General features: G+C 39.5%; 1 protein-coding gene and 3 pseudogenes across 1 annotated transcript in view; all 4 read left to right on the top strand.

Moving 5' to 3' along the window:
• Nucleotides 1-374: 374 nt before the first annotated feature.
• Nucleotides 375-19,873, top strand: part of RAPH1 (Ras association (RalGDS/AF-6) and pleckstrin homology domains 1) — a 95,693-nt gene continuing 76,194 nt past the window's right edge. The window contains 1 exon segment of the mRNA XM_044241392.1: nt 375-539. The gene's annotated coding sequence lies outside the window, so the exon portion shown is untranslated.
• Nucleotides 4,345-5,928, top strand: LOC122902222 (annotated as a pseudogene).
• On the top strand, nt 6,094-6,841 carry LOC122902223 (annotated as a pseudogene).
• On the top strand, nt 13,786-13,872 carry LOC122903699 (annotated as a pseudogene).

Raw genomic sequence — 19,873 nt, 5'->3', positions numbered from 1 at the left:
AGGCGGTTCACAGGCGCGCGCGGAGGAAAGGCGGGGCACCGCGGAGAGCCGCGTCTGGGTGCGGTCCGGCGCCCGCGGGGAGGGTGAGCGGGGCGGGCACAGGGGCGCGGGCCCAGGGGCGCGGGCGGGGGGCGGACGCCCGGGAGGGGCGTGCGCGGCCGCCTGCGCCGGAAGTGAGTGGTTGGCGGCGGGCGGGGGCAGCGAGCGGTCGGGCGCGAGTCGGTCCGCCCGTCCGCCGCCCGGCCCTCGGCTCCGCCTTCTGCGTCTCGGCCGGACGCGGCCGCAATCGGATCGGCCACGGCTGGGCGTTGCGGCCGCCCCGCCCGCTGCGCGCTCCCGCCCCACCTCCGCCGCCGCCGCCGCCGCCGCCCGGTCGGTCGGTCAGTCAGTCAGTCAGTCACGGTGCGCGCGGCGCGGGAGCTGCGGGCGCTCACGGCGGGTCCGGGGAAGGAGCGCCGCGCCTGAGGAGGCGGCGGCGGGAGCAGCGGGAGCGACGGCTGCCCGGCCCCGGGCCGCTGGAGGGTCGAGCAGCTGCCGCGGTGAGTGCTCAGCCTCGCCCTCGAGCCGAGCGGAGAGGCCGGCGGGGCGCGGACTGTGAGGCGCTGCCGCGGCTCCCGCCTCCATTTTCCCGGCGCCCGGCCCGGCCGTCCGGGCGCGGTGCGGGCGGCAGAGCCTGGGGCGGGGTCGCTGCCGGGCCGGGGCCGGGCTCGGTGAACCACGCCCAGCGCGGCGGCGGCGGCGGCGGCGGCGGGTCGGTGGGGGTCGGTGGGGGCAGCTCCCCAGGGGGCAGCGACGGAGGGAGACAATGAGATACGGGACCGCCGGGGGAGGGTGCGGTTGGGCTTGGACCTGGCACCGGGCGCTGGTGGCCCGGGACTGCGGGGAGGAAAGGACTCTCCCCGGTTAGCCGCGGAAAACGGTGATTCGGTGTCTGGGGTTCCTCGGGCTTCGGTGCCCCCCGCCTTTCGTAAACGAATTCAGTGCAGAGATCTGGAAATGCGGGGCGCCTTCCGCGCCCTCTGATGAAGCGGGCTAAGTAATTGCTCCCTGGCTTCTGAGCCCCCTCTCCTGTCGCCGTGTCTGTGTGCATTCCCGCCGGAAATCCAAACTGCGGGTCATGGCGGGGGAGGGGGGCCGTGGGAGAGCGATCGGATGCCTTCGTTGTAAAACAGTCTGAAAGAGGCGGTTTTCTGATTCAGGCGGCGTCTTAGGGGGTCCCCGCCGTGCGAGCTGGGAACCGCATCCACCTTCAGTGCTCGTGAGCGCGGAGACGTTGCGGGGTATGAAACAGGAGCTTTTTCGAGGGGGTATAGGCGTCGCGTCACATGTTGTCTCGTGTGGGGGGGTTTTCTTATATTCTGTGGGAAGAGCGTTGGGGGAAATCTGGGAGCATTGAAAGATTCTTCACTTCCCCTCCCAGAGAGGGTCGATGTGCCCGCAGCGTTTCTCCGGGGATGGAGAGAGCTGCCCGTGTGTATGTCGGAGCTGCTGGACAGGAACCGTGACGGTAACGGGCTAGGGATAGGGCGTGAACAGCTTATTAAAAGGGTGGTAGCGAGCTCGTAGGAATATTCAGTTCGGCGGATCTTTATGGAATACCTGCTCTTTGGTAGCGTGCGGGACACAGAGTGGATCAGACCTGCAGCTCGGCGTGGTGGAAAGAGCTCTTGGAAGCCAGGCGAACCAGAGGCTGCATGAACCCTGGGACTGGGCTAGCCGTAAGCCGGCCAAGCTATGAACTCTCAGCAGTGCTTTCCTGTCAGAGAAACGGGAATGACACCACCTGTTGTGGACCTTCCCGGGTGCTGTCGAACAGATTAAATGAGATAATGTATGCAAAATGCCTAGCCCTTTTCAAGGTTCTGAGGTGTTGGCAAATGTTGATTCCTTTCTTCCTGAGCCTACTGCTTTGGGGATTTTCCTGAGGGTAAGGAGAGGGAAGAAGTTACGGTAGGTAATTGTAAGGCAACGCTAAAATGTTGAAGTCAAGTTACAAAATAGGGGAGCAAAGAGGAGAGATAAATTCCACATTGGGAGCACTGGGGGAAAATTCATGGAAGCTGTGGGATTTCAGTGGAACCTTTAAGAATGGGTAGGATTTAAAAAAAAGAAGAGGAAGAGGTAGGATTTCAACTGATGTAGATGGCGAGGACATTCCAAGCAGAGGTGGTACTATCCTTTGAGAGCCCCATTGAAGAGTAAGATCAATGGAGGAAGGGCAAAATAGAGACGCTCAAAAGCTTTTTAGCTCTTGTTGAGTCTGACCTTCAAAGATTCTCTGTTATTTTGCTTTTTGTGTTGTGAATTTCCCGGAGACCAGACCTAGCCCTATTCAAGTAAGTACCGAAATGTCTACAAAGCTTTAATACATGATTTTTTGGGTTAGACATTTTGTGCTATTTGGACTGCTGCTGTCTTCTGTTTGAATTTAATAAAGAATTATTTGTAGATGTCTCCTCATGGTGAATATTAGCTTTATTTGGTAGAAAAAAAGCAGCTGATTTTTTTAGATTGAGCGGTCTCATTAAGATTATATAGTAAGTAAAAGGAGTGGGGTAGTGTGCCTCAAACTCTGAGTTGACATAGTTTGTTTTCACTAATATTTTAACACTGTTCTCTGAAGAGGTGTTTTTAGTCTTTGAGGATGATTAGAATGACTTTTCTTTTGGTTTTGCTTTCTTTTGGTTTTCACCCCTTACATAATTACTGTATTTTTTAGATTAGCATTTTGGGGAGGCACCTGGGTGACTCTGTCAGTTAAGTGTTGGACTCTTAATTTTGGCTCAGGTGGTGATCGTAGGGTCTTGAGATCAGTCTTCCCACTGGGCATGAAGCCTGCTTAAGATTCTCTCTCCCCCTCTATCTACCCCCTCTCTAAAAAAGAAAATTAGCAAAAAATAAAGATTAGTGTGGTGGATGATTTCACACTATAGATTCTGTAGAATTTCATGGCTTTGCCGTGGTTCTGAAGTAGTTCAATGTCAGCATAGTGTTGTTAATCCCAAACTCTTAGGAAGATTATTATTAGCAAAACAAGATACGTGACCTCAGACAAATCTCTTATCTTAGATTCTCAGTTCCTTTACCTATAAAATGAGAAATTTGGATTAGGTCACTGGTTTTCAGTGTGTGTTTTACTGAACTCTGCAATTTTGAGGATGATCATCAAGGTTCTGTAGATGTTTCACTCAAATCTCATTAAAAATGTATTTTAAACTTAACAATAATTAAAAGTGTCTAAGTGACATGTCCTGTTTTAAATGCTTTACATGTACAATTTATTTAATTCTTGCCATAATTCTGTGAAGTAGGTTGTGTTACTGTCTGAGCAGACAAGCACAGACTACAGAGCTGTAAAGTGACAGAGCTGGGTTTGAAACCAGGCAGAATAATCTTAAGCCTGTATTCTTAACCACATTTTATATTGCCACCATAATTAAATAAATAGCACACACAAGTTTTTTTAATTGTAACACAACATGAAATTTACCATATTAATCATTTTAAGTGTACATTTCAGTGTTATTAAGTACATTCACAGAGTTGTGCAACCAGCACTATCTTCAGAACTTTTTCATCATCCCAAACTGAAATTACTCATTAAATAACTCTGCACCACCTCCCCCTCTAGCCCCTGGTAATCACTTTTCTACTTCCTGTTTTTATGAATTTGACTCTTCTAGACTTCATTTAAGTGGAATCATGCAATATTTGTTCTGTGGTATTTGGCTTATTTTTCTTAGCATATGTCTTCGAAGTTCATCCCTGTTATAGCATGAATCAGAATTTCATTCCTTTTTTAAGGCTGGATAATATTCTGTTGTGTGTGTATACCACTGTTTGTTTGTTTATTCGTCTGTGGTTAGATGTTTGCTATTTCCACCTTTTGGCTATTGTAAATAATTGCTGCTCTGAACATTGTCATACCCATACCTCTTTGAGTCCCCATGTTCAGTTCTTTGGAATATATACCTAGAAGCGGATTTGCTGGATCATATGGTAATTCTCTTTGATTTTTGAGGAACTGCCATACTGTTTTCGACAGCAGCTGCAGCATTTTACACTCCAGTAGCAGTGCACAAGCATTCCAGTTTCTCCAAATCTTCAGCAACACTTGTTATTTTCTCAGTTTTATTTTGTTTTGTTTTACAACAGTCATCCTAATGAGTGTAAAGTGGTATCTCATTGTGGTTTTGATTTACACTTTTCTACTGATTAGTGATTTGAGCATCTTTTCAAGTACTTATTGACCATCTGGTTTTTAGTTTTTGTTGTTGGTGGTGTTTTGGTAGAAATGTCTATCTAGGTCATTTGCCCATTTTTAAAACTGGGTTGTTTTGTTGTTGAGTTGTAGGAATTCCTTATATATTCTGGATATTAAGTTTATGTCAGATCCATGTTATATAAATACTGTCTCCCATTTCTGTGGGTCGCCTTTTATTCTGTTGATGGTATCTTTTGATATTTTACATCTTTGATATTTGTACATCTTTTGATGTACAGAATTTTTTCATTTTAATGAAGTCAACTTTATTTTTTCTTTAGCTGCTTATGCTTTCAGTGCCATGTCCAAGAAATCATTGCCAAATCCAGTATCATGAAGCTTTTCCCTTGTTGGTTTTTCTTAACAGTTTTATCTCTTATGTTTAGGTCTTTAACCCATTTTGAGTTAATATTATGTATGGTGGTAGGTAAGGGTCCAGCTTCATCCTTTCACATGTGCGTATCCAGCTTATTAGCACCATTTGTTGAAAGGACTATTCTTTCTCCAGTGAATGGTCTTCTCACTCTTATGTACAGATATAAAAAATTTTAGTTCAGAAGCATTTGGCATTGATGGGTGTCTGTGTTGGTGTGAATTTGACTTTCCATGATTGGATTCAGTGTCCTTGCATTCACTAGCAGGTTAAAATGCAAATCTTCATGAAGACCTTGACTGTCAAGAGTATCGCCCTGGAGATGGAGCCTAGTGACAAAATGTGAAGACCAAGATGCAAGATAGAAAGGGCATTACCCTCTACCACACAAAACACCAAAGTCTCATCTTTGCAGGCAAGCATTTGGAAGATGGCTGCCGTACTCTTTCTGATTTCAGTATTGAGAAAGAGTCAGCCTTGCACCTGGTCCTGCATCAGAGGGGTGGTATGCACATCTTTCTGAAGCCCCTGACCAGCAAGACTATCACTCTGGAGGTGGAACTCAGTAGCACCATCAAGAATGTGATGGCTAAGATCCAAGATAAAGAAGGCATCCCGCCCTGACCAGCAGAGGCTCATCTTTGCAGGCAGGCAGCTGGAAGATGGCTTCACTCTCATTACAACATCCAGAAAAGGTCAACTCTGCATCTGGTTCTCCATCTGAGGGGTGGCTGTTAATTCTTTAGTCTTGAATTCATAGTGCCCTATGATGACATTACTTTGCACCCTAGCCATTTGTCCCAATTTAAGCCTAGAAATTACAGTTTCAGTAATAGCTGAATCAGTGGTTTTTTCGATAGCTATTCAAAATGTTAATAAAGATTTTGTTGGCATGGCACACACACAATGAAAACCATAACACATTCAAGGCCAATTTTGAAAGAAAAAATTCTTATTTAAAAATTTTTTGGAATAAATTTAATTGAAGCTTATCCTGAGACTACAGAAGCTGCTACCAAAACAAACAAAAGCTACTACCTACTTGGAACTACTTATCTAGGTGAAATCAAAACAAAACTTTATAGTAATAAATGGGTTGCTTAGGTTGTTGTAAGACTGTAATGTAACTGACATATTTAATCCTTAATTTGTCTCTTTGAGTTGGTAATACATTAATGTATTTGAACATAGACTAGTATTAGCAGCACTTTTGTCAATTTTACATATTTGATATACTGTATAAAGATTGCATCTGGGGGGCACCTGGGTGGCTCAGTGGGTTAAGCCGCTGCCTTCGGCTCAGGTCATGATCTCAGAGTCCTGGGATCGAGTCCCGCATCGGGCTCTCTGCTCAGCAGGGAGCCTGCTTCCCTCTCTCTCTCTCTGCCTGCCTCTCTGCCTACTTGTGATTTCTCTCTGTCAAATAAATAAAAATAAAATCTTTAAAAAAAAAAGAAAAGATTGCATCTGGGAAGATTTTGTCAGGAAATGTTAGAAAACTCCCAGGTTGCCCTTTTCCGTCTGGGCTGCCGACATGCCTTCCAGACTGAGGAAGACCCGGAAACTTCGGGGCCACTTGAGCCACGGCCACGGCCGCATCGGCAAGCATCAGAGCACCCAGGAGGCCGGGGTAGTGCTGGTGGCATGCATCACCACAGGATCAACTTCGACAAATATCACCCAGGTTACTTTGGAAAAGTTGATATGAGACATTACCACTTAAAGAGGAACCAGAGCGTCTGCCCACCTGTCAACCTTGATAAACTGTGGACCTTAGTCAGGGAGCAGACACGGGTAAGTGCCGCCAAAAACAAGACTGGAGCTGCTCCTATCATTGATGTGGTGCGATTGGGCTACTACAAAGTTTTGGTAAAGGGGAAACTCTCAAAACAGCCTGTCATTGTGAAGGCCAAATTCTTTAGTAGAAGAGCAGAGGAGAAGATCAAGGGTGTTGGGGGCACCTGTGTTCTAGTAGCTTGAAGCCTCGTGGGGAGAGGTTCATTAAATGCTAACAAGTGCTTTTCAAAAAAAAAAAAAAGAAAGAAAGAAAAAAGCAAACTCCCAGGTTATGTAATCTCTGAAGCTTTATCTCATGCTGTTACTTTAAGATACAATTTACCGCATGTTAGGGCAGATGTCTTAAAATACATGACTCTTGATTTATAGATTGGCTTTTAGAACAGTATATATTTTTCTATTAATAGAATATTAATAAATATTTAAACAGGGGCCCCTGGGTGGCTCAGTCAGTTGGGCGTCTACCTTCAGCTCAGGTCATGATCCCAGAGTCCTGGGATCAATCCCTGTAGCAGGCTGCCTGCTCAGCGGGAAGCCTGCTTCTCCCTTTCCCACTCCCCCTGCTTGTGTTCCCTCTCTTGCTTTCTCTCTGTCAAATAAATAAAATCTTTAAAAAATATATATATTGTTTGAAGTGGCGGAGGTATGGGAGGTTGGGGTACCAGGTGGTGGGTATTATAGAGGGCACGGCTTGCATGGAGCACTGGGTGTGGTGAAAAAAATAATGAATACTGTTTTTCTGAAAATAAATAAATTGGAAAAAATAAATAAATTAATTAATTAATTAAAAAAAAGAATACCTCATCAAAAGAATACTCATCAGAGATGTTTAAAATAAAATAAGTACAAAAAATATATATATATATTAAAACATAGTGTTCTCTGCTTTAGACAGAGCTCGATGTAATGGAGAAGTCAAACAGCTAGGTTTTCTGCCCTCCAAAACAGGATTCCAGTTTAAGTGCAGGATAGAAGGAATGGGTAGAGAATATAATCAAGGGAGCCGAATCCAAGAAGAAGCACAACGTATTGGGATTTCAAAACAATGTGAAGAGATTAGGTTCGGAAAAGAAGAGACAAGCAAGCCATCCCTTTACATGAGGAGAAAAGCAAGGTTGGGAGGTTCATAATTGATGTCTTGACATCGTGTGACACAATTTTAAGTCCCCTAGTGAATCTGGAGAAAGTTAGGACTAGGCCCAAATACTGTAGAATTGCAATAAATCAGTTTTGTAACTATACTTAAGAATTACATGCTTTTTTGGGCGCCTGGGTGGCTCAGTGGGTTGGGCCGCTGCCTTTGGCTCGGGTCATGATCTCAGGGTCCTGGGATCGAGTCCCGTGTCGGGCTTTTTGCTCAGCAGGGAGCCTGCTTCCCTCTACCTCTCTCTCCGCCTGCCTCTCTGTCTACTTGTGATCTCTCTCTGTCAAATAAATAAATAAAATCTTTAAAAAAAAAAAAAGAAGTACATGCTTTTTTAAAAAACACCTTTAAAAGGATCTTGCTAAGTTTGATACATGAAGAAAAGGGTTAGCTAAGTCAGGACAACAAAACAACTAATAATATGATTTGAAAACACAGTGTATTCTTTATGTATCCAAGCTTATACATGCCTCTATTCCTGGTTTTCAGTCGTGCTTTGTTCTTCTAATTTTTCCAGTCAAAATCCCACTTGCCCTTTGAGACCCAAGTGGGTCCTTATGAAGCTGTTAGACACCAAGAAGCTGTTAGACACTGAGCAGAATTCATTGCTTGCTTCTTCATTTCTGTAGACCTTACTCGATTTGCCTTCTGTTATAGATAATTGTGTACTGTCTCAAATCCCCCTGAATTTTGGGAGTATTGGACCTTTCTTCATCTGAAATATCTCGCAGTCCCTTAAATAGAATAGAAATTCAATAAAAAGGTTTTAATGAAAACTGTTATGTGAAAAATTATTTGCAGTTGGCATTATATCTCCTGAAAGCATTCATTAATATCTAGTAATGTTAATTTTATTTAGAAAGAATAATTCTTTCTTGGCTTATTTGGCTTATTTTATATTTTAACAAATGACTTTAGAGACCAGTGAGGGGAATCAGTGATCCCCTTATTTGTGAATAGAGTACTTTATAAATGCTATTAGTGGCTCAAAAACCTTTTTGTTTACTCTCAGCTTTAAAAAAAATATCTTTTAAAGCAGGAGCAATGAATATGCAGCATTATGTTTGGAAAATCTTGGGTTTACTGCTTGGTAATGCAGAAATTCCAAAGTCTGGATCTTATATCTGTTTAATTTGGTACTCGGTTTAAATGTTTGTCTTAACTAAAAGGCAGTTCATATAGGGACATACACCCAAAAGGAGTAAATACATATTTGGCTATGCTTTGTTAATGGGGACACTCATTGTTTAATTTCCATCCATCAGTTTTTTGTTTGTTTGTTTTTTAAAGATTTTATTTATTTATTTGACAGAGAGATCACAAGTAGGCAGAGAGAGGGGGGAAACAGGCTTCCCCCTGAGCAGAGAGCCCGATGTGGGGCTCCATCCCAGGACCCTGAGATCATGACCTGAGCCCAAGGCAGAGGCCCAACCCACTGAGCCACCCAGGCGCCCCTCCATCCATCAGTTTTGAAGATTTGGCTAGTAAGGTTTGCTTTAACTGTGCAGACCAATGCAAGGATTTGCATATATATATATATATATATATATATATATATATGTCTCTCTGTGTGTGTGTATATATATATGTATACATATATGTATAATTAAACAATATATATTATAAATTTGTAATATAAATATATACACACATACATATATATATAAAGATTTTATTTATTTGACAGAGAGAGCATAAGCAGGGGAGCAGCAGGCAGAGGGAGAAGCAGGCTCCCGCTGAGCAGGGAACCTGATGCTTGGCTCCATCCCAGGACACTGGGATCATGACCTGAGCCCAAGGCAAGCCACTTAACCAACTGAGCCATGCAGGTGCCCCTGCATTTATATATTTTTAATAAATGCATTCAAAAATCCATAGAAAACTGTGTTTGGGAAGCATTTAAAGAGTTAGAAAATGTTTTCTCTGTTTTTAGAGTGGCAGGTACAGTATTTCAAGATGACACACATGGTTTTCTTTTGGAATACAGTTATTTTCTTACCAAGTTTTAAAATGCCTCATTTATTTTTAAGGTACAGATTAACCACTTTTTTGTTTTTGTTTTTAAAAACAATGGCTATGGGGCATCTGGGTGGTTCAGTGGGTTAAGTCTCTGCCTTTAGCTTAGGTCATGATCTCAGGGTCCTGGGATCGAGCCCTGCATCGGGCTCTCTGCTCAGCGGGGAGCCTGCTTCCCCCCTTTCTCTCTGCCTGCCTCTCTGCCTACTTGTGATCTCTCGCTCTCTCTGTTAAATAAATAAATAAAATCTTTTTAAAAATAAATAAATAAAAACAATGTCTAGGTAGCATACTACTAATGGTCACCACAGAAAGTAAGCAGATTTAGACTTTTTTTTGTAAAAGATACATGATTAACTTTTTGACACCTCTTTTTAAATACTTTGCCATGAAACAACCAATAAACTTGTTGGGTACAAGATGCCATGGTCACTCCTCAACTACATCAATAAAATAACACTTGACAGTCTTCTTACTTCAGCTTCTCTTTTGCTTCAGTAGTAGCTTTTGAAATTAAACCTATTTCCATGCCCCCAACTTTTTTTTGTCAAGGTCAGAATAGCTGCTTCATGAAGGATTCTATAATGTGCTTTTTCCATACAATATTGTTTTTTGTGTGTGTGTTTTTTAAGGGGGGTGGTTGCAGAGGGAGAGAGAATCTCAAGCAGGCTCCACACCCAGCATGGAGCTTGACATGGGGCTTGATCTCACAACCCTGATACCCTGACCTGACTCAAAATCAAGAGTCCAGCGCTTACCCAACTGAGCCATCCAGGGGCCCCCATAAAGTATCGTTTCTAATAAGGAAGTCATTACTCTGGAACACCTGTCTTTTCCAGCAACTTCCAAAAAAGTGGGTTCTTGATTTTATGATTAAAAAAGAACCTAGCAAATACTATCACTTTCTCCTCAGGATACTTAGAATTGCTTAGAGTACTTTGATAACTTTATGTGATGTATGATTGTCTGACAGGTGGCCATAGGGAAGATACCAGTGTCATTTTGTGTGTTAAGGAAACCTGTGTATTCTATTACATTATGTTATACTTAAAGTACATATGTATATTATAATACAATTAAATATAAAAATAACTAATATGTTCTTAAATCCTGTAGATCATCACTCATACCTCCTGGGGTACAGTCACCTCCATTTTGGAAACCACTGTACAGTTTTACTTTTGTTAATGAGTCTTTCATATTAAGTTCCATTTCATAGTGTATAATATTATATGAAGCCATCTTAAAACACTCGGAGCAAGACATTCTTATTCTCTTACTAATCATAAAGTGATGTTTGTGGGAGAAAAATAGATAAATTTCAGCGAAGTGAGACCTAAATAAAATTTATTCTTCACTACAATCGAAATTCTGGCTTTTTTCAGAAGCTTAAATCTGGATTTTGCAGTATGCTTTTGGGAATTATTCAAGGTCAGTTAAAGGCACTCATTAAACCTTTAGTTATTCACTAGTTTGATAGACATAATTTTTTCATGTCCATAGTGAGCATTTTTTCCCTAGTTTTTCTAGAGACATAGAGAACATTTCCCATGACTCTACCCTTTACCTTTTTCTATTCTCTCTACTTCTCCCCATCCCAGAAGCAACTGTAACCACAGGTAAATTTTGTCTTTTCTATAACTTTGTATTAGTTGATTGTATCAACTGGAACTATATATGAAATCATTCAGTGTTCCTCCCTGTCTCTCCTTCTCCCTGTAATCTGACTTATTTTCAAGCAGAATAATGATTTTTAGATTGGCCCATATTATTGCTTATTTATCCATTTACCTCTTGATAGATATTTGGGCTGCTTCCATTTCTAGCTCTTATAAATAAAGCTGTGCTGACTTGTGTACAAGTCTTTTCATGGATATATGTTTTTATTTTTCTTGGATAAATACCTGTGAGGACATGCTGGGTTATATTGGGTAGGTGTATTTTTAATTTTTTAAGAAACTGGCAAACTTACCCAAAGTCGTATCACTTTATATATTCAACAACAGTACTTGCCACTGTAATGCGTATATAGTAGTATCTCATTGTAGTTTTAATTTACATTTTCCTAATTGCTAGTAATGTTGAGCAATTTTCCAGGTTCATATTAGCCATTTGGGAAGTGACCACAAGTCTTTTTAAACATTGGGTTACCTTTTTTATTATTTATTGGTAGCAAGTCTTCATATATTGCCAATACAAGTCCTTTGTCAGATACATTTGTGAATATTTTCTCTGTGGCTTGCCTATTTTTTTTATGGTGCCTTTAAAAGAGCAGAAGTTTTTATATTGGACTTCATCAAAGTATTTTTACTTTTACGGTTTAGTATTTTCTGTCCTAATAAATCTTTGCCTGCACTAAATTTGCGGAAGGTATCTTCTCACGTTTTTTCCTAGAGCTTTATAATTTTAGCCTGATCCATTTTGAATTAACTTTTGTTTATGGTGTGATGAAGAAGTCAAGGATCCCTTGCCCCCAATATTTCTATCTGTTCAACATCATTTGTTTAAAAACGCTTTGTAGGGGCACCTGGGTGGCTCAGTAAGTTAAAGCCTCTGCCTTTGGCTCAGGTCATGATCCCAGGGTCCTGGGATAAAGCCCCGCATCGTCGGGCTCCCTGCTGGGTGGAAAGCCTGCTTCCCCCTCTCTCTGTCTCTGCCTGCCTCTCTGCCCACTTGTGATCTCTGTCTGTCAAAAAACAAAAAACAAAACCCTGCTGTGTACTTCAATTTGTCAACTATATCTCAGTAAAGCTAGAAAAACAAAACAGTAGCTGGGTGGCTCAGTTGGTTAAGTGACTGCCTTCCGCTCAGGTCATGATCCCGGAGTCCCAGAATCAAGTCCCTTGGGCTTCTGGCTCTGCTGGGAGTCTACTCCCTCTGACCTCCCCTCTCATGCTCTCTCTCACTCTCAAATAAATAAAATCTATAAAACAAAACCTTTCCTTTCCTTCTTCCCTACTTTTACATCCTTGTGGAATATCATTTGACAATATAAAAATGAGTCTATTTCTGGACTGTCCATTCTCTTACCTTGACGTAATTCTCAGTTCTTTTGCCGTTACTACATTGTCTTTATTGCGTAGCCTTATAGTGAGTCTTGAAGGCAGGTTTTACCCCAAGGTCTCTTACCAGATTGTTTTTGGCTGTTCTAGTTCATTTGCCTTTCCATGTAAGTTTTAGAATCAGATATAGGTTGTAATTAACTTAGTGAATACTTAGTTCAGTATGGGGACAATTGACATAGAACAGTATTGCATTTTCCAGTCCACTAACGTGTATCTGCCCATTTATTCAGGTCTTTCATTTCTCTCAACAATATTTCCTGTTTTTCAGTTGCCATGGAATGTGTTATGTGAACATTGCCTGCTGCCCTCTTTGTGTCATTTCTTACAGCTAAATTGTTATTTACACATGCTTATTTTTGTGATGTAAATTAAAATTTGGTATGGGGATTTTTCCATATGATAACTTTAAAGCATAGATAAAGAGCTCATATTTGATGTGACAGTACTAGAAATAGAGGAGATTAAACATAACTTTAGAAATATTAAACTAGAAATTTATAGCTGTAGAGTTATTAGAATAATTCCTTTGGCTTGTATGGTTACAAATATTAATATTTAAAGAGGCTTATCTTTGTTAACATAGTCCAGTATTTTTGGAATCAGAAATAAAGCAGAATCTTACCAGTTTAATTGAGGCATAAGTTTTTACCAGAGGATTTTGAGTTTGCAGTTTTGCCTTCTCTTTTCCCTCCTCCTTTCAATAATAATAATAATGGAAATCTGCAACATTTAGAGATGTAAAAAGAAGAAAATAAAACACAGTCCTACCACCCAGAAATGACCACAGTTTAAATTTTTAGTATATTTTCTCAAATGTGTGTGTGTATTTATATAGCTCATTATTATATGCACAGTTTAGTTTTGCTTCTTTTGTTTAAAGTTACATCACTGGCATTTTCCCATGCATTAAATGATTTATGAATAATTTATACCTGCATTATAGCCCAAACCAGACATAAAACACACCCCCAATTTACTGTTTTTAATTCTTGTAAGATATTTAGTTGTCCGCCCTCTCCTTCTGTTTTCCCCCCATTTTGTTTTTTTAAAAAAAAATTTCTTTGATGAAGATATTTCTTCACAATCTTTGTTCATGTTTTGAATTTCATTTTAAAATAATTTTTTTATCACTTCTCAGCCTTTTGGCTAAGATCAAGTGTAGAATCTTCTCTTTTCAGTTATAGTGATTCATCAGTCTTACATAACACCCAGTGCCCATTACATCACGTGCCCTCCTTATTGTCCATCACCCAGTTACCCTATGCCCCCACTCCTACTCCCCTCCAGCAACCCTCAGTTTCTGTCTTATGATTAAGAGCCTCTTATGATTTGTCTCCCATCTCAGATTTCATCTTGTTTTATTTTTCCCTCCCGTCCCCTATGATCCTCTGTTTTGTTTCTTAAATTCCACATATCAGTGATGTCATACAATATTTGTCTTTCTCTGATTTAGCTTATTTCGTTTAGTATAATTCCATCCACGTTGTTGCAGATGGCAAGATTTCATTTTTTGATGGCTGTGTAATATTCTGTTGTATATATGTGTGTGTGTTTACATATATGCACCACATCTTCTTTATCCATTAATCTGTAGATGGATACCTGGGCTCTTTCCATAGTTTGGCTACAGAGGACATTGCCGCTATAAATATTGGGGTGCAGGTGCCCCTTTGGATCACTAGGTTCATATTTGTGTCTTTGGGGTACATACCCATTAGTGCAATTGCTGGGCCATAGGGTAGTTCTATTTTCAACATTTTCTAAAGCTTTTAAAGAGTTTTAAATAACAGCATTGTTATTTATGTTTATTGACAGTGGTGTAGAAATATTTTCTCTAAAGATATATTAACTGTCTTAGCTATAAAACTGTGTCATACTGGAGAATTGCCTAAAATATTTTAACTTCTATGTTATGACATCTGTGTAGATAATTTAGATGATTATTTGCTAATAGGACCCATGACTGATTTTACTTCCAATAAGCTTTTTGGGAGAACATACTTAAATTTTTTGTAATCATGTATGGTCAAGTAAAAATATAATATCAGCTATAACAGCTATTTGATGAATGTTTATGACAAAAGAGTAGAAATTATTTATTCTGGAGATGTTGAATGTATCCTTACAAAATTTGTCTTTAACCCCCAACCCTGCTACCATGTGTGTGTTTATGTGTTTGTAAAATGAAAGCACCTCATTTATAGTACTATAGCATGTAGGTGCATTAATTTTAAAATAAAAAATATAAATGGCATAAAAGTTCTGTTCTCTTGTTGGAGATTTTAATGAAATTGCCTGAGGGCAGGGACTATATTTAACCCTTTATTTTTTTTATTTTTTATTTTTTAAGATTTTACTTTTTTTTTAAGATTTTTTAAAGATTTATATATTTGACAGACAGGGATCACTAGCAGGCAGGGAGGCAGGCAGAGGGAGAGTGGGAAGCAAGCTCCCCGCTGAGCAGGGAGCCCAACTCGGGGCTCCATCCCAGGACCCCAGCCTAAGGCAGAGGCTCAACCCACTAAGCCACCCAGGCGCCTCATATTTAACCCTATAAATAGCTGTATTACCTGTAACTAATCAGCACGGTGCCCAACTCATGATAGTATTTCATTAAGCATTTGTTGAATGAACAGGATTATTTCTTGTTAAAAAGTAGTAATCTTCTTAGGTGGAAATGACTTTTTTTTTTTTTTTTTAGTACAAATAAATAGTTAAATTCTGCTACCTAGAATTGTTAATATTCTCAAACAATAATTAAGCTTTCTTCTTTCTGGTCTTCTGAGAGCAAAACCTGCAGGTAGTTGCTATCCTAAATTGTTGGGTTTTTTGTTTTTGTTTTTGTTTTTTTATTACAGAGAAACCCAAATCTGACTTTGTTTTGAACTGAAAAGGAAAGTTAACTTTTTAATCTAACAATTTACTTAGAACACCTTTTTTGTTTTGTTGCTTAAAGTCCACATTTGAGTGAGATCATATGATATTTTACTTCCTCTGACTGATTTATTTTGCTTAACATTGTACTCACTACCTCCATCCATGTTGTTGCCAATGGCAATATTTCATTCTTTTTTATGGCTGTCCAATATTCCATTGTGTGTATATACCATTCATCATTCTTCTTTATCCATTCATCATTTGATGGGCATTTAGACTGCTTCCATAGTTCCATATCTATCATAAATGATGCTGCAATAAATATAGGGGTACATGTATTCCTTTGAATTAGTGTTTTTGTGTTTTTGGGGTATATACCCAGGAGTGTGATTACTGGCTTGTAAGGTCATTCTGGTTTTAATTTTTCGAGGAATCTCCATACTGTTTTCCACAGTGGCTTCACCAGTTGGAATTCCCACCGGTAGTGCAAGAGGGTTCCTTTTTCTCCACATCGTCACCAACACTTGTTTCTTGTATTTTTGATTTTAACTATACTGATAGGCGTGAGATGATACCCTGATGATGAGTGGTGTTGGGCATCTTTTCATACATATGTTGGCTATCTGGATGTTGTTTTTGGAGAAATGTCTGTTCATTTCTTCTGCCCATTTTTTAATTGGGTTTTTGTTTTTTGGGTGTTGAGTTGTATCAGTTCCTTATACATTTTGGATACTACATTTTGGATAACCTTTTTCAGATATCATTTGCAAATATCTTCTCCCATTCCATAGGCTGCTTTTTAGTTTTATTGATTGTTTCCTTCAGTGTGCAGAAATTTTGCGTTTTGTTGAATTTCCAGTAGTTTATTTTTGCTTTTATTTCCCTTGCCTCAGGAGACATGTCTAGAAAGATGTTGCTACAGCTGATGTCAGGAAAAGTATTGCCTGTGTTCTCCTTTCAGGTGTCAGGCCTCACATTTAGGTCTTTAACCCATCTTGAGTTTATTTTTGTGTATATTGTAGGAAAGTGGTCCAGTGTCATTCTTTTGCATATAGCTGTTCAGTATTCCCAACACAACTTGTTGAAGAGAGAGTCATTTTCCTATTGGATATTCTTTCCTGCTTTGTTGAAGAGTAATTGACCATATAATTTTAGGCTTCTTTCCATTTTTTTTGTTTGTTTGTTTTATTCCATTGATCTATGTTTTTTTATGCCAGTACCATATTGCTTTAATTACTACCACTTGGTAATATAATTTGAAGTCCGGGATTGTGATACCTCCAGATTTTTTCTTTTTCATGATTGCTTTGGCAAGGGGCACCTGGGTGGCTCAGTCATTAAGTGTCTGCCTTTGGCTCAGGTGGTGGTCCTAGGGTCCTGGGATTGAGCCCTGCGTTGGGCTCCCTGCCTAGTGGGGAGTCTGTTTCCCCCTCTCCCACTCCTCCATCTTGTGTTCCCTCTTACTGTATCTCTTTCTGTCAAATACATAAATAAAATCTTAAAAAAAAAAAGATTGCTTTGGCTATTAAGGGTCTTTTTGATTGCATACAAATTTTAGGATTGTTTGTTCTGGTTCTGTGAAAACTGCTTTTGGTATCTTGATAGGAATTGCATTAAATCTGTAGATTGCCTTGGGTAGTATAGACATTTTAACATTTGTTCTCTCAGCCTATGTGCATGGAATGTCTTTTTCCTTTTCTAATTGTTGTCTTGAATTTCTTTCATCAGTGTTTTGTAATTTTCAGAGTACAGGTCTTTAACCTCTTTGGTAAAGCTTATTTCTAGATATTTTGTCAGTTTTGGTGCAATTATAAATGGGATATTTTCTTAGTTTCACTTTCCACTGCTTCATTACTAGTGTATAAAAATGCAACAAATTTCTGTATATTGATTTTGTATCCTGCAACTTTACTGAATTCATTGATCAGTTCTAGTAGTTACTTGGTGGAGTCTAGATTTTACTATTGATATTACATGTCATCTGCAAATACTGAGAGTTTTACTTCTTCCTTACCAGTTTGGATGCCTTTTTTTTTTTTATTTCTTTTTATGTTGTCTAATTGCTGCATCTAGGAATCTAGTTCTGTGTTGAATAAAAGTGGTGAAATTGTATATCCTTGTCTTGTTCCTGACCTTAGGGGGGAAAGTTCTCAACTGAGTATGATGTTGGCAATGGGTTTTTCACATAAGGCCTATATTATGTTGAGGTGTGTTCTCTCTAGACCTATTTTGCAGAGGTTTTTTTATCATAAAGGAATGTTGTACTTTGTCGTGCTTTTCTGCGTCTGTTGAAATGATCATATGGTTTTTATCCTTTCTCGTGTTGTATCACTTTGATTGTTTTTGCAAATATTGAACGACCCTTGCATCCTGGGAATAAGTCCCACTTGATTATGGCAGGTGATTTTCTTTTAAATGTGTTGTTGAATTTGGTCTCCTAGAATTTTCTTGAGGATTTTTGTATCTATGTTCATGAGAGATACTGGTCTTTAGTTCTCTCTCTCTCTCTCTCTGTGTGTGTGTGTGTGTGGTGTCTTTATCTGGTTTTGGTATGAGGATGAAACTGGACTCATAGAATGAATTTCCTCTTTTATATTTTGGAATAGTTTGAGAAGAATAGGTATTAACTCTTCTTTAAATGTTTGCTAGAATTTGCCTGTGAAGGTGTCTGATCCTAGACTTTGGTTGTTGGGAGCTTTTTGATTACTGAATGAATTTCAGTACTCATAATGGGTCTGTTGAGATTTTCTATTTTTTCCTGCTTTAGTTTTTATAAGTTATATGTTTCTAAGAATTGATCCATTTCTTCTGAGTTGCACAATTTATTGGCATATATAATTTCATAATATTCTCATACAGTTGTTTGTACAATTGATGTTGTTATTTCTCCTTAGTGTGATTTCATTTGGGTCCCCTCTCTTTCTTTTTTTTTTCTTTTTTTTTTGATGAGTATGGCTAGATGTTTATCAGTTTTGTTGATCTTTTCAAAAAATCAGCTTCTGGTTTCATTGATCTGTTTTGTTGTTTCTTTAGTTTCTATATCATTTATTTCTGGTCTAATCTTTAGTATTTCCTTCCTTTTACTGGGTTTGGGTTTTGTTTGTTCTTTTTCTTGCTCTTTAAAGTGTAACATTAAATTGTTTGAAATTTTTATTTTTTCTTGAGGTAGGCCTGGATTGCCATAATCTTCCCGCTTAGAACCACTTGCTGCATCTCAAAGATTTGGACCATTGTGTTTTCATTTTCATTTGTTTCCATGTAATTTTGGAGTTTTGACTTCTTGGTTAACCCATTCATTGTTTAGTAGTATTTATTTATTATTATTTTTAAAATATTTAATTTATTTATTTGACAGACAGAGATCACAGGTAGAGAAGCAGGCAGAGAGAGAGGAGGAAGCAGGCTCCCTGCTGAGCAGAGAGCCCAGTGCAGGGCTTGATCCCAGGACCCTGGGATCATGACCTGAGCCGAAGGCAGAGGCTTTAACTTACTGAGCCACCCAGGTGCCCCAGTAGTATGTTATTTAATCTCCATGTATTTGTGCTCTTTCCAGATTTTTTTCTTGTGATTGATTTCTAGTTGATAGCGTTGTAGTGAGAAAAGATGCATGATGTGACTGCAGTTTTTAAAAATTTGTTAAGACTTGTTTTATGGCCTAATAGGTGATCTGTTCTGGAGACTATTCCATGTGCCCTTGAAAAGAATGTATATTCTGCTGTTTTAGGATGGAATGTTCTAAACATGTCTGTTAAATCTATCTGCTTCTGTCTGTCATTCAAAGCCACTGTTTACTTGTTGATTTCTGATGATTTGTCCATTGATGTAAGTGGGGTGTTAAAGTCTCTTACTATTATTACTGTTAATTATTTCCTTTATGTTTGTTATTAACTTTTTTGTATTTGTATACTCCCATATTGGGTGTGTAAATATTCACAGTTATATCCTTTTGTTAGATTGTCCCTTTTATATAGTGTACTTTTTGATCTCTTGTTAGTCTTGTTTTAAAGTCTTTTTTTCTGATGTAAGTATTGCTACCCCAGCTTTCTTTTAACATCCATTTGCACGATAAATGTTTCTTTATCCCCTCACTTTCAAAATGCAGGTGTCTTTTGGTCTTAAATGAGTCTCTTATAGGCAGCATATAGATGAGTCTTGTGTTTTACCCACCCTGTCTCTTTTGATTGGAGCAATTCATCCATTTACACTCAAGGTAATTTTAGATATGTATTTATTGTCATTTTGTTACTTGTGTTGTAGTTTCTGTAGATTTTCTCTGCTCCTTCTCCTGTTCTCCTGTTTGTTGGCTTCCTTTAGTGATATGCTTGGATCCCTTTCTC

This window comes from Neovison vison, chromosome 3 (genome assembly GCF_020171115.1).
Source record: "Neovison vison isolate M4711 chromosome 3, ASM_NN_V1, whole genome shotgun sequence".
NCBI classification, from domain to species: domain Eukaryota; kingdom Metazoa; phylum Chordata; class Mammalia; order Carnivora; family Mustelidae; genus Neogale; species Neogale vison.
This window is presented reverse-complemented; position numbering and strand designations above follow the sequence as displayed.